This window comes from Motacilla alba, chromosome 3 (assembly GCF_015832195.1).
Source record: "Motacilla alba alba isolate MOTALB_02 chromosome 3, Motacilla_alba_V1.0_pri, whole genome shotgun sequence".
Classification (NCBI taxonomy): domain Eukaryota; kingdom Metazoa; phylum Chordata; class Aves; order Passeriformes; family Motacillidae; genus Motacilla; species Motacilla alba.
Genome location: NC_052018.1, coordinates 87,684,405 through 87,700,128, shown reverse-complemented (window position 1 = coordinate 87,700,128; position 15,724 = coordinate 87,684,405). Strand labels below are relative to the sequence as shown.

The following is a 15,724-nucleotide window of genomic DNA, read 5'->3' as shown; positions in this document are numbered from 1 at the left end:
ATCCTATCCAAGGCAATAGGCAGTTCCAATACAATGCTTTCCCTACAGAAACTACACTGTTTTGTTCACGACTCACTCAAACTCTCTACTGATGGTTCCCATTTCCAGTGCAAGCTTTGAGCAGGGGAAGGTGCTGTGTAGCAGGTTAGTTGGTGAGCTCTGTATTTTTGTATTTTCCTTGGCTTAAACCAAAGCTACAACCAAACGAAAGACAGAGGAAAAGGAGTGGGTGATTCTTGCCCTGATGACAGTCACTTCCACTGGAACATGCCACGCCAACACCATTGGAGTACACAGGCAATATCCCACCTATCTTCAGGAGAGTCCTGTGGTCTCAGGAAATCCTGGTGCCACTGCACAATTTCCATGGTGCTGAAAGCATCATTCCTCCCTTCCAGTGGCATGCAGCAGAAGACAAGGGATGCTGTGTGCTCCTTCATTATAAAAACCATCCAACTTTCCAACCTGAGCAGGACACACCAGGCACTGCCCACGGGGAGGACAGGCTGCTGTAGGGAGTTTTGCTCACCTAAAAGGCACTTGGAGGTAGGCAGAAAACTGTTGCTGGCGACCATTTGCACACATGTAAGTACTGTTTAAAAGTAACAGTAAATTTATCAGCAAATAAATTGGTACTCCTGAAGTGCTTGATTAGCTGGTATGAAAAATACATTAATAAAAACTATACATTATTCACTTGGCAGTTGCCTAATGTCTTAGATTACAGGAAAAAAAATGGAAAGCCATGTCTCGCATTAAGTATTTACCTCCCTTTGCCCAGACCATGTGCAAGGATTCTCTAAAACTTTTCTGCATCAGAGTGTAGAATGTTGTTTGTAGAGTAAGCCACTGCTTCTAAGCTAAACTATTTGTGTTTGGATCGTAGTGTACACATACTGATATTTGTGTTTGATGTAAAGAGCCTCAAGATGTAAAAGAATAGTATCATATTGGCTGGATAGCCAATTTTAGTGGTTTATATTACAGAAATTCCTGGAAATAAAATAAAGAATTATTAAGTAAGTGCATTTCACTTATCCATATACTGAAATAAGCATTTCACAAGTAGTCTGTTAGCATAGAACCATGCTGTGCTGGACATGATAACCCAAGGAAGCAGGCATTTGACATGTAATCCCTGTATGTCCTTTTTTCATATGAAATTCTGCTTACATAGACCATCACACATACAAAAATGCACATTATACTTGACTTCTCCTTCCTAATGCATCATACATAGCAATATCAAAAAATGGCTTTTATCCATACATTTCATTTGGTGAAAAATAAACATCTAAATGCCCATGAGCAAAAAAATGAACTAACATAGACCTTTTCACTTTTGCTCTTGAATCTCCTTTACTTCCAGCTCTTTACGTAAGTAGTCACACATGATCTTTTTCTGGACTCTGCTGTTGCTCTGTGCCAGCTGCAGAGCTGCATTGATGCAATCTGCATGGCAGTGCACCTATGCAAGGTGCAGCCTGCTGGCCCCAAGGGACTGTGGGTATCAAGGCTGTGGGGGAGGGTCAGAGACACTTTGTGGCCTTTCTCCAAATCATTTCTAACTTCAAAAATTTTGGTTGACTAAATCCATGTCTGCTGACACCTATTTAAGTGAAACCAACCAACCAACCACAAACCACCCAGAACAACCCAAACACAGAAAAAACATGCAGAAGTGTTGCTTTATGCATGAGCAGGGGGCCTTGATTTATTTCATGTTTTTTTGCATAACCCTAACTAATTTTATTATCTAGATTATTTATTGTTCATAGACCTCTGTAAACACTGGCCAACCATCAGTATGTTTGCACTTCTGCATCTGCACTGGTGGATTCTGACCAGCCTTTCAGAAACATTCACTTAGAATGATGTAAGTGACTATAAATAGTCACTTCATTCTAGAAACAACAACTTGCTGTTTAAGGAATAAATTTGAGATCTTAACCACATATTCAGTCATTCCTTTGTATTAACTGATTTTAGATCAATCATTAGAAATTGTCATCTCCATGTAAGTTTACAGCTTGTACCAATTAATACTGTGCAGAATTAACTTTTCACAACTGAACCTGTGACACTCATCTTAGGTATACAAAACCTAAACATGCATAAAGTAATAAAATAAATGTTTAGTTATCTTCTTTTTACTCGTTCTGATGATAAAATATCTATATCTTGCAGTAGTTCTAAATTAGTATGAAAAACATTTTGCTTATCAATGAATATGCTACTTTGCTGCTTTGTTTGTAATGAAAAAAGGTCAGCTAAGTATAGAAAGATTTATTTTCACTTTTATCATTCACTTGCAAGAAGTTATTCTCCAATTACTTATTAGCTGTAGAATAATACTGAAATTAATACTGAATAATACTGAAATGAGAGCCCCAGTCAATATTGCATGCATCAAGAATGATTAAAATCTTCACTTACTGAGAACTGTGAAATGTTTATTCGTTTTTAGACACAGAGTCCTCCAGGGAGTGCTACAAATCCACACAAGCTCACTGCACCTTCAGTGTTGCATTTAGAGTGTTGATTTGGATGGAATATGTGTAAAAACTCCTGTCAGCAGACAGCTCTCTAGTGACTATAGATCTGCAAAGGCTCAAGAACATAAACTATTGCAACATGAGTCTGGAATAAATTATGTTCACCTCACAAATTCTAGATCTGCTTGGTCCACAGCCACAAAGGAAAAACTGTTGTGTTTTAGAATTAGGGAACCAGAGTTTTTGTCCTCATCCTGTATATGTGTGTGTAATTTTAGACAAATTTTTTTCCTGAGTAGCAGAATGCTAATGAAATCAGCAAAGGAGAGAAGATTGGTGAAATTAGGACATGGAGTGATGTGAGATTGGTACAGCAAGTTCCTTGAGCTACCTCAGAGCCAAAGGTAAAGAAGCTGTCTTCTCTTCAGGAAAAAATGAATCAAGCTTTTTACCCCAGAGCATCCTACACAGTTCAGATTCCTTAAAGCTACTCTATATTCCCTGCAAAGATAAAAGCACTTCTAGTTTTTTCTCATGGATTATCAAAAAGGTCATTCATATTGGAACAAAAAAAAACCAAAACAACAAAACAACTTTTCCCAATATTCTGTCTCCAGAAAACAGTGGTTCATCACTTGCTGCTGTTACAGACCCAGATTTTGCATTCAGTAAATGTTTCAGGATTTGTCTTCCATGAATTTACTTCCATGAATTTACTAAGTCTTTACTGAGTTTGCTTATCTTTAAGGATATGCAACAACTTGTGGATGTGAATAAGTCCAACACTTCAGCTCCCTAATCTGTGGAAAAAAAAAAGCTCTTTTTCGTTTGTTTTGTTCCCCAGTAATATCTTGTGTACCCCTTGTTCCTGCATCGTGATAAATTGTCAATAATATTTCATATTTACCTTCTCTCTGTCTCATGAAGAAATGTCATTCTATGTTAGCCCTCCGTCACTTCTTGTCTACATAGACACCTTATACTCTGTAAGACATCCTCGTTCAGAATCTAATCAATGCAGCTGACCATTTTCTCTGTCTTTCAGTGTATTTTTCTAGGTTTAACCACATTGTTTTTGAGTTGACGTGACTGTACACCACAGGCTATATATCAGCAGAATAGTTTCTGATCTTTTCTCCAGTACTTTCCTAATATTCTCAATTGGGTTTACTGCTGTTGAACACCTGGCTGGCATATTTATCAGGCTCTCCAAGATGTCCTTCCTGAGATTAAATAGTTAATTCAGTGATCACAGCCATGTAGATGTGTTTGTTTTCCCTACATGCATTGTCATAATTGAAATAGAATATATTGACTTATAATATTTATAATTGACTTATAATAGTTATTTTATTGCCCAGACACTCATAGAATAATAGAATGACAGAATCTTTTGTGTTGGAAAAGACCTTTAAGATCATCAAGTCCTGCTAGCACTGCCAAGTCCACCATTAAACCGTGTTCCCAAGTGCCACATCTAAAGTCAGCTAAATAACTCTAAGAATGCTGACTCAACCACTTCCTTGAGACAGCCTATTCTGCTGCTTGACAACCCTTTCCACAAGGAAATTTTTCCTAATATCCAGTCTAAACCTCCCCTGGTGCAACATTTCCTCTTGACCTATCGCCTATTACTTGGGAAAAGGGGCTGACCCCCACCTGGCTACAGCCTCCTTTCAGGCAGTTGTAGAGAGTGAGAAAATCCCCCTATGTGTTTGTCCTTTCCTCCAGGCTAAACACCCCCAGCTCCCTCAGCCACTTCTCATCAGACTTATGCCAGACCCTTCCTTAGCTCCCTTGCCCTTGTCTGGACATGCTCCAGCACCTCAATGTCTACCAAAAGGTGTGTATCAGGAGGACTTTTTTTCTTTAGTTCTTCACATAAGTTTCCCTTTTTCTATCTTGAGTAATTCAGTGTTAGTACAGATCTCAGCCCAGGTTCCAGTGGGTCTCCAGCAGTATCCTATTTTTCACTTAGAAAACTGACCATTTTTTCTTTCTTTCTCATTTGGTCCCCTCACACTTTTTCCCCATGGTGAACATGCTGTGTTTGCCTATGAAACAAGTCTGATTTGTACTGTCATATTTTACTGTCATACTGCAGACACTGTTTCAGGCAATGAAACACACAATTAGTCTTCCTTGTCACTTGCTTTTTTAGTTCCTTTACACATTATTTCTTGATGTAGTTCTTACATCCTTTCTGCTTCAGTTTTCATCTCTATCACTTTTCCTCCTTGTGTCTTTGTGCTCACTTTCCCATCCACCCAAGTTCCCATACAACATCTCCTGTTATCCTTTCCTGGATGACCTCAACCTTCTCCTCACTACTCACGTCTCTTTATGCAGTTTACTAGAGATACAGTATCTTCATCATTTCCAGTGCTGATCTCTAACAAAAAAAGCAACCAGATGTAACCTGTGCATGAGCTAAAGTCACTGAGTCTAGAGGAAGTCTCTTCACTGGGGTAAGTAGAGTTTGGAGTCAAGCCTTCTGTGAAATCAGGCTGACTTATGTATGAGGCTGGTTTGCAGCTACTGCACTGCTACTCCCAGCAGATCTAGGGAACAGGAAATATGCCACTTCCCCTCTTGGGCTGTTTGGCCATGGATGCCATGATAAGAGGAGGAGATCTGCTCTGATGGGCTGAGGTACACCAGGCTGAAACACGGTCTTCTCGGATTCATCTGTCTCTCCAGTGAATTGCTTGCAAGGGCTGAGTAGCTCTAGGAGGAACATTGCAAAAGCTCAGGAATCTATGCCTCTCCTAGCATTAGGCAACTGAGGGATAATGGAGCTGCCAGCAGATATAGGCAAGAATGAACAAAGCCATGCACCAGGCAGGAAGTTGATAAACTCACCCGGCCTTGCTGCAGTTGACTGTAGAGGCAGCAAAAAAACCACAGGACACCAAGCATTGTAGCCACCAGCCTGGAGAACTGTGCTGAATTTGGGTCCTTAGTGCCATGGCTCCTTCAGAGAGATAGCAACCACAGTACTTAGGTATCTCAGCATGAGCACAGCAGAGACAGAGCAGCCATCCTGTCACCTGTCTGTCACCCATGACATGGAGCAACAGAATTGGGACAACATAGTGGAGTTTCTTTACAACAGGATGAAGCCTTCCCACATGATAGGACTTCTTTCCTCATCCCTCAAGCTTTGATTCTCTCAAATGTCCTTTTTGATGCCCGCATTTCCTATTCTTCCTCATATATCCAACATCCTTCTTTTATCCAGTCATCACCAGGGAGCTCTGTGGGATTCAAGATTCTGAGTATATAGAAAATTTTGTGAGATGGAAATATCTGAGGTAGGTAAGAAAGTGCAAAAGACCATTTCTGTGATGTAGCTTGTTACCTTTACTGTTCTCACAGCCATTTGTCAAGCACTAAGTCAAATAACAGTCCATCTCTACTGGGCTCTGCTCTTACACTCACAAATACCTTACTCCTGCAGTGGTACTGAAAACAGCAGAGACAGCCTTCCCTCCAAATAAATACCCTTCATGAGAGAGAGTGATGGACTGAACCTCTTTGGCACAGAGAGGCAATCTGAGGAGAGCATGGAGGTGCCACAATAAACCATTTCAGTGAAATAACTGAGTCAGCTCCTGTGTGCTCTAAGTGCTAATGGCTGTGATGACCACACTTTGTGGCCACTGCTCTGCTTTTGCCAAGGCATGTTTTCTATTGGGTGACCTCCTCCTCAGGGTAGGCAGAGCACTTCTGCTGTTGCACTGCTTTTGCACACAGGTTCTTTGTGCCAAATAACGTCACATTTTTGTTGGAGGTTCATGGTCACTGTTTCTTCAATGCATCTCTATTTTGCCAAAGCCACCCATCCTCTGCCATCTGTCAGATGGCAAGAAGAAAGAATGTGGCTTCCGCTGTGCTGAAGGACAGGGGGACATGTGATGAGACAAATTCACATTATCACCTCACAGCAGCTTCTTTCATGTGATTGGTTATGAATCATAAGGGACTATTATATGTATAGTGTAGGAACCAGAAAGTTAAAACCCCACAGACTAAGAAATTGCAGCAGTGTTATGAAGCAAAAGATGCTAAAGCCCTTTCTGGTCTAATTTACCAGTGACCACAGTAATAGAGTTTTTGTAGTGATTCTTCTCGTCCAGTAAGCTAAGTCCTTATGGACAATGCCCACGGTTTATACTTCTCATAAGAGCAAACATGTTTTATCTTTTATCTAAGCTGTCTCCACACTTCCGTATGCTTCCAGTTATTTATCTTAATTGTGGAAACAAAACAAATACACTACACGTAAAGAAATGACTTGACCTTCCTTCCATGGGCCACATCCTATATTCTTTGTGTGCTCCAAAGCTACCTTGCACTCTGATTAACTTGACTAGGAGCTGTGTTTGTGTATATTCTCACACAAAATGTATATATAACCTGCCCTCACACGGCTCCACAGGGCTCAACTGAAATCCCAGAGCTTCAGCTGTGGTATTAATCATGTATTCATGGTGGAATGTGGGTTGCAAGAAAATATTCAAGAGTCCATAGAAACTTTTCTTTAAGGCATGCAATCCCTAAATATTTGGATTCACATTATAGTCCTTTAGCTAGGATTTATTAGACTATTTCATATTTGCCTTTCTGTTTATTTTGTAAAAGTATACTTGTCTAGCACACATTTTTATGCCAGCCTTGCTTTGCATTTTTACAGTCTGCTAATTAGACCATTTTAACTAATTTGTTTGCATTTTGTATGAGCAAGTTGGGCTTTTGGATTGACTAATGTAATTGCAGCCAGTTTCTGCCAAATACAAATTACTCTTTCTAGTGTGAGCTAGAGAGAAAAGTAAATATTTAATAGCCATCAATACCCTTGCAGCATTCTAAAGTGTTCTTTTTTACTATGGAAAGTTTAAATAATTTCTTCAGTGCTTGATTGCACTTTAATGTTAAGAAATTATTTTTTAATCTTTTTTGAAATAATAATGAATTAGACATTTTAGCATGTCCACAAGGGTTTTATTTCTGTGCACTTTGCAGTTTTAAATTCCAAGCTTTAAGATCTGGTACTTTGATGTTTGAAGTTTATTTGCTTAGCTTTTTATGTACTGAGTACCATCTCCTGAAAACATTTCACTAGGACGTACTTGGATTTTGATGTTTCTAATGGAAGACAAGTCTTATAGCAAAGTTAAATTGTTGGAGTTTTACTTGCTTTCTCTCTTTTACTTTTTCTTTCTTTTTCTCTCCAAAGGAGCATAGCAGAAGACAGGAACTGTTTACCAAACATCAGCATTAATTGTATGTGTATTTTGAACTGCATGTCTTACATGGTTCTTCTCTGCACAAGTGTACATAAAGGCATAAGAGCCTCAGAGCCTTAAGCAGGTTAAAGCTCCTCAATTTCCAGCTTTAATATTCCTGGGGTCCTTACTATGATATAGATTAAGAAGAGCACCTGCTCATCAGGGCAGGGCAACCTTATTCCTTTTCCTCTCCTTCATGTCTCACTCCCTCTGTGACCCATGCAGAGAACAGGGGTGTGTCTGCCTCACCCGAGGGGCTGGCCCTGAAATGTTATACACAGAACACATTTCTCAGGTCAGGGACATCACAAAAGTCCAAGAGGTGTTGCTCTCTGACAAAATTTGGTGATGGTGCTCCACATCCTGCTGTGCCCTCGGAGGAGTTATCTGTGCATTTTCCCTAGGGTGGGAGGGCTTCAGTCTCTACTTTCTTTTCCCACATGAAGCTCTCAAATGCATGAATCCCGCAGGTCTTAGCCAATAGCCTAAGGAGTGGGACAGCTGTTGTTTTCTGCCACCCATTGAATGTGGGAAAGCAGGAGGGTTTGAGCAGGAATGGTGGGTACTGGTTAGCTGGTACCTGGGCTGCCTTAGTGCATTTCTAACCTTGTCTTACCTGTTGTGCAGCTGATACCAGCCCCAGGATGCTGTGGGAAACAGAACCTGCCTTTGCCCATCTTTCTGTTTCATCTGATGAAGTTAAAATGATTGACAGATCAACAATGAGATCCAGCACTAATCAGAGAGAAATCAAAACACCTTTTAGCCAAGTCCTTGACATGTCAGTACTCATTTTATTTTCAGATAGGGTGTTAACGCCATGTCATGCAACATCCATAACTATTAATTAAGACAGTGAATATGTGATCACGTCCAAATGACAACAGAAGTCCATATCATCAGCAGGTTATAGAGCTAGGTTCTGGATTTCATAATCCAAACAACCAAATTCATTCTCTGTTTCATTCTTGGTTCAGCAAATGCGTCACAGAGCATGAAGCAACAGGTTTTTGATGTACGTTCCATCACTGTCTTCACAATCCTCTCACCATGCACTAACAGGCACACTGCAAAAAGTAATAGCCTTTTTTTTGTTTTAGTATTTGCCTGGCCTAGATGGATGGGCAGGTAATATGATCAGTGTACTAAACATGCTGTTCTGAGAATGTTACTATTAACATAACATAACATAACATAACATAACATAACATAACATAACATAACATAACATACTATGATGTTACAGGCAGTCTTACCTGCCCTCCTGGATAAGTTTAATTGTGACATTTTGTTAGTAAACCCAAAACTGCCATTCTTGCATTTCTGTAAGTCCCACAAATATGAGTGGCAAATTTAAGCATAACTCTGTTGTAGGAATTGTATACGTGGATTAAATTTTTAATGTAATACTATATATAATACTTAAATTCTATACTGAGAAGCTGTAGTTAATTTAACTATATTTAATAAAAGTAGATTTAATAGTAAATTTTTGGTGTATATTTTCCATTATGACGTGGTTGCTCTTTGGGATCAATGGTCTGTTGGTCCTTATGTACTGAATTTCTAGACTAAGTGTGTTTTCATGAAACACACAGAGAAAAGTACCCCCCTGTGTATCCTGATATTTTCTATCTTGGTACCAGTATTTTAGAAATCAAGAGGACAGATTATTGAATGGATTTGCTTATCTACTTTTCTAAGTGTGCCCATCTGAGCACACAAAGAAGACCTGGTGTGATTTTGGTACCCCTGAGAGGAGATAAAAAGATGGAGGAGTCTTTGAAGATGTTGGTACTACCACACAAGAGATCTGTCTAAAAATACTGCACAGGTCATCTCTAGAAAAGAGAAGTCAGGTTATTTTCTCACTTCTGACCGTTTTATGCTTTTTCCATGCCTGTGTTCCCTTGCTGCTAACAGGATTATTCACACAAGGAACACAATAGCACTCTAGCCTTAAGCAGTTGTCCTCCACACTGATACGCAAGTGAGCATGTCAGATGGAGCTTGCTGTGATGCAGAGAACAAACTAACCAAGAACTGGACTGTTAGAAGTCATAGACAACTGAAATTTATTTTAATCATTTCTGTCACAGGAAACTATTTTCTAAATGCCTTATGTCAAAACATCCCAAGAAGTGACATGTAATCCAAGGCACATGTTTTATTCTTGGTTACATTTGCAAATTGAATCTCAGTACTTTCAATGCATTTTGAATTTAAAGTAATATTGTTAAATGCCTGTGTTCTTGATACTTAACTAAAGCAGTGACACAGGAAGAATATTCAATAAAGGACTTCAGTACAATAATTCATTTATTCACTGAATACCTTGTCTTAACAACTGACAACTTTTACAGATCTGATCCCTCTCCAGAGACTTAGTCATTCTCCAACATGCAACAGCGAGAGATGAGGAGATGATAAAAAAATGTAGATTACTGTTCATATTCAAATAAATATCCACCGTAAAATACAGGTGCTTTCCACCAGCTACGTCACAAGACCTTTCAGTGTTTGCTCTCTGCTTATCAACTCTTTATTTCTTTAAAAGCCTGTGACACTCAATATCTTTACAATGTCAAGTCCTGCTAAAACTTTACAGGAAAACAAATCCCATGCATTTTTCTTTCTAACCTACGATGGTGTTTCTCACACTGATTCAGCCTGAATATCTCTGTTGTGTTAGGTTGTCACAGCAATTTCCAGCATTTCATACTTCAAGTCAAAATAACTTGTTTGTAATTTTGTCAATTTCTAAGGCCAGTATTTCTGCACTTGAAGAGTAGCTTGAATGTAAGGGGCAGTGCATCAGTTCTTCTGTGTTACGGTAACAATCCAGCAGGAAAATTCTTGATTCAAATGACAGACATGGAATATGAAATAGCTGCTATTTCTTAAACATATACATCCTCTATAAATTTGTGCTCTGCCCATGACATTTTTCCACTAAAGACAGATGTACTTAGAAGAAAAATTTCCATGTGAATGACAAGACATTCTGCAATCATTGTGTGAATGAAAAGGGGAAATTACAATCACCAGTTTTAGACTATTTTATTTATATCAAGTAGATGTTTCTAGTGTTAATTAAACTCTGTTTAGATTATGAGAACAGTGAGATCTTGTCCAAGATAAATTCATGGTTCATTTTATGTCATTTGTTCCTGTAGTTTTGATTTAATAAACCAAAATGAAGATATGTATGGGGAAGGTATGTGAGAAAAAAGTGCATGCAAAGCAGTGATGTGAATAGTGTGAAAGAAAGAAAATCCAAAGAAGAAAAAATAAAGGTCTGGCCAGATGTTGCAGAAGTTTCTACTCACCTGTGATAGAAATAGGTGCTAAAAAAGCTGGTCCTTGTTGAGTTCTACATTAATACAGGAATTCTACAAAATTTAATGTCTTGATCAACACATGGGTTTGCACCTCCAAGAGTACAGATCTATGCCTGGCCATCACTTACATGATGCACTTCAACACAAAGCACTTCTCATGTTGCTGCTTACTATGAAATTTTGTTTACTAAGATAAGCATCACTTTAAAAGATGATAAAGACACAATGAACAGGAGCCAAACTTTTCAATTGCTGACGCAGTCTATAATGTACATAAAGTATACTTAAAAACAGGAATGCCAGTTATGTTTGCAAGTGGCTTCAGATTAACAAGGGCAGATATAATCCAAAGTACTGCTTAAAGGTCAGTGAAAGGTTTAAAGGTTAAACCCTGCTCGTTTTTTTTTTCACTTCGGACTCCAAGGGTTTCAAAAACAAAGGCCATTTCTACTCTCAGCTACACTAGTGTGAATTTAATATTCACAAGTGCTTGGTCTTAGTTGGATTGGTGTGGATTTACAGCAGAAGGGCTTCCAGCTCTGGCCCTATACTGCTGCTTTTCTGCTTTGTTGAAAGAACAGGCTTTGTTCAGCTGCCACTTTCACCTAAAAGAAAAATAGATATATCTATATCTATATCATCTATATCTAATTACCTCTGTGAAAATTTGTCCATGGATTTTTCAGAGCAGAGAAGCTACACAAAATACTCTGAATACACTGTAGATGTTGAAAATACATATAATTGGGAGACGTGAATTTTCATATTAAACAACCTTTTTTGATGTTCTTTATCTAGAAGCAAGAATAACACACTTGCATCAGCAGTTCTACGGCATTTTTGAATGTGGTGAAAATGTTGGATTATATTTTACTGTTTGTTAACAATAAAATCATCATACCCTTAATTCTATAATAACTTAACAGGAGCTATACCGCTGAAAAGAAGAATGTCTTATCTCAAATGAGGTTTCCAACTAAGATAATCTGAGGAAATGTATAACAACTGTGATCCTAGGACAACTTGTTTTTCCACTATTAGAAGTAATAAAACCATACCATTTAGCAAAATCTTTAAAAACCGTCAGCCAATATACAAGAATATTTACATCTTCTCTTCCTGGAGAAATACTTCAAGTCTCTCCCTTTGTCTCCACACTTCCTCACATTCCCTGAGGACAGAAAATCTTCCAGGGCCTGGAAGGTTCAGGGTCACTCCTGAAACAAATTGCAAACATGATACACTTGAGCTCAGCAGCACTGCCTTCACCTACTCTCTGCCGGCCATGCCACCCACCAAAAGTCCATCCTAATATTCTCTCCTGACTGGGTCTGTAAGCAGTCTCTACTGGAGAAAGTTGCTTCAAGAAAATGTGGAGAGTTGAGTGATAAATATATAGAAAGTTTACAAACCACATTCTACAAATTCCCTTTGGATATCTTCCCACAATGTTATCCAGAGAGGTAGCTGGGTCAACAGCAGCAAGGAGCCTCATAGGATCCCTTAACTCCCTCTTGCTCCTACAGGCTCTTTGCATTTCCCAGTTCTGCTCCTGTGCCCTCAAGATCATTTTTCCGCAGGATCCTTCCATTTTATATCCCAGTTCTGTGATGTCTCTTCAAGTGTCCTCTCAGAATCTCTGCTGCTCCCGAAGCTCCTGTTCCCGTTCATACCACACGATCCTGCCACTTGCCCATGCCTGCACGACACCATTCCATGGGCAGCTCTCACCCCGATGTTCCCTGCTTGGTTTCTAAACCAGATAGCACTATGGATAGGCTTTTTATCAAGTAATATTTTTTAAGCTTTTTTTTTCTCTTTTGAAGCTCTCTGAAGGAACTAGATGAGATTTAAGTCATCATCTCATGCAGAAGGAAAGATGAAATGTTGCATGAGAGACAAAAAAGAGAAATGGCAGCCTTTTTATAATACATCCAAAAATACAGTAGGGTTTTGGGAATTGCAGCTGGTTTTATGACCATCTGACGACTCATGGCTTGAAAATCTGCAAGATGTTTCCTTCCTTTGATCACATACCTGTAAAAGCACTCCCAGCAAGAAGTACTGCCAATGTGACCTTGTGGGATTTTTTTTCCCTTTTCAGCCATCGTAAACAGTCATACAACTAAATTCAATTGCTTGGATATGGATAGAAAACAGATCCACAAGAATGACAATTTGGGCAATGTATACTCGTTTCAAAAGTCAAGAAAATATTGACAGAAAACACTTCTGCATTTTCCACTGGAATTACTGAATATATTTGATTAAACATATAAACTTCACTTTGGTATTCAAGTTCACCAAGCATGTTTGGAATAACAATTATTCTATTAACATACTGACATGATCTAGTCAAACAAAATTAAACATGTTTTGGGGCAATAAGATATAAAGCCTTATTTAAGTATTGCTGCTTTTTTAAAACAATGGAAAGACAGCGATATCTGCAGAATCAAAACAATACTCCCACAAAAACTGTAAATTAAAATCATTAACTTCAGCCTTGACATAAGCATTTTTTCCTCAGGGGCATGGACCAGCTGTCCTCAAAGAGAAATTTTAGTTTCAGAAAGCTCCTAGGAAAAATAAACAAAATACAATGGTATACTATTCATAATATACAAGTCATCTCCAATTCTGTTCCTAATCAGCATAAGGCCAGAAGAAAAACTAAAATTGCCTTAAAACTAAATATTCTTATAGTCTTAGAGATTTAGGGAAGCATCTGAAAATATTTAAGTAAGTCATCACATTCTAACCATGGCATTGGCTTAACAGCCTGTACAGGTTCAGGTGCACCATCTTATGCCACATTTTCCAAACTTTGAAATTCACATGGTATTTCTTACCTTGTTCAGAGCAGCTGACAATACTTTATTAGTATTGTCAGAACAATACTTTAGTTAGAACAATACTTTATTTTCTTTGTCCTCTTGCCTATTCTATTGCAATAGGGTCTGGCTTTTAAGCATTTTACTGTGACATCTTTGTTATCTGTTACCTCAAAATTTTTGGTGGTGCCTTATATATGTACCTGATGCTTTGTGAACAGCAAGGTTCAAAACTGCTGAACTTGTGCACCCAAGCGTTAACCTACATGCTAGAATAATCTAGTTAATGAAAAGATGACCAGGGAAAGCTGAATCTGACTGTGAGCTCAGGATGTGAGAGGTAGCATGGGCTGTGGCTGGCACTAAGAAGACTCAAAACTGCCACTGACCCATTGCGTGATTCTGAGGAAGCCATTTCACCTTTCTGTTGTGCTTTTCTTCTCAGCCTTCATCTCTCCAACCTGCCAGCCCTTCACAGCAAGATCTGTCTCTTATGATATATCTCACAGCAGGAGCTCAGCTGGGGCTTCCAAATTAGAGCTGATTGGGAATTTTGCAATGAAATGAATTTTCATTAGAAAGTGCAGCTCAGTTTCAGTGCAGTTCTGCAGTGCAGTTGAGGGGATGCTCACCCAATATATGAGGAAGCAAATTCAGATAATGATGTAAGAATGATTTGTTAAAGGAAGCAGATCCCCTCCAGGAGGAACTGTGAAGTGCACCTTGCCCAAGGATAGCTGTCAGGCTGTGGGTGAATTGACACAATCCTCTCCAGTGAGAGAGTCAGCGGGTCAGGAATTTGAACCCAAGTATGCATGGGGAGATCACGTGTTCTTTTGGTGGGAGCTGTGTTTGTTTGTTTGTTTGTTTGTACTAAAAACAAGCCTTCTAAAAGCACTTATGTTTGTTGCAAGAAAGAACTGGAACATCAGTGAAATGCTGGGAGATTTCATGGGTACATTTACTTGGCCTGACTTGGTTCTGCTCCAAACCCTGCCTGCTGTTACCAGTGAGATCAGATGTATTTTAACTTGTAAAATACTTACAGTCTAAAGGAGACAAACAACTTCAGAATAAATCATGATCAAATATCTGAGGAGCCTTATTGACAAAGAGAATTTATTTTTAAAATAATTCCAAAGAGAAATAGGAAGGCCTTCTGGTAATTAGAAAAAAAACAAGCTGTCCCCAGCATGAGGAAGGAGACCACAGCAGGTAGGAGTGGGCAAAGTGAATAATCAGATCAGTAATTCAAAAGGAATAGTAAAAAAATTAGTAAAGAAAACAGGACATTAAAGTACAGAATTAGGGGGAAAGTGATACAGGGTTTAAGTAAGATTTGATATGCTCTAACGAGAGAAGGGAATTAACCAGGAACTTGAAGACATATCGCTACAGTTCTTAGAACATTTCCTTGGTAGCTTCTGAGTATTAATTCTGATGAAACACACTAAAGAGAGAAACACTTGAGAAATACTGGTTTTTACAAAAATAGTTCTGTTGTTACGAAGCTGATCTCCGCTATACACCAGTATAAGCTGCACCTGCATAGAACATCGCACCGTTACCAAAATGGCAGTGCTGAAGGGGAGATGTCTTTTCTCCATTTTCTAGCCCCACTTCAGTTCCTGTTACTGTCTGCTGACATAAAATACCCTGTGTGTGTAATCCAGAGAGCAGCTGAGTCATGTTCAATTCACATGGTCACTTTGAGCTGAGTATGACTGCATTACCCATGTGGCATCTCTAAAGAATATGCAAAA

The 15,724-nt window shown here is 38.8% G+C and overlaps 1 protein-coding gene across 18 annotated transcripts in view; it reads right to left on the bottom strand.

The window, feature by feature from the left end:
• Positions 1 to 8,880: 8,880 nt before the first annotated feature.
• Positions 8,881 to 15,724, bottom strand: part of LOC119699465 — a 30,757-nt gene continuing 23,913 nt past the window's right edge. For 17 of the 18 annotated variants that reach the window (XR_005256444.1, XR_005256443.1, XR_005256437.1 and 14 more), the window contains one exon: positions 8,881 to 12,344. The gene's annotated coding sequence lies outside the window, so the exon portion shown is untranslated. The remainder of the gene's footprint in view (positions 12,345 to 15,724) is intronic. The other variant, XR_005256445.1, reaches the window with a different exon arrangement.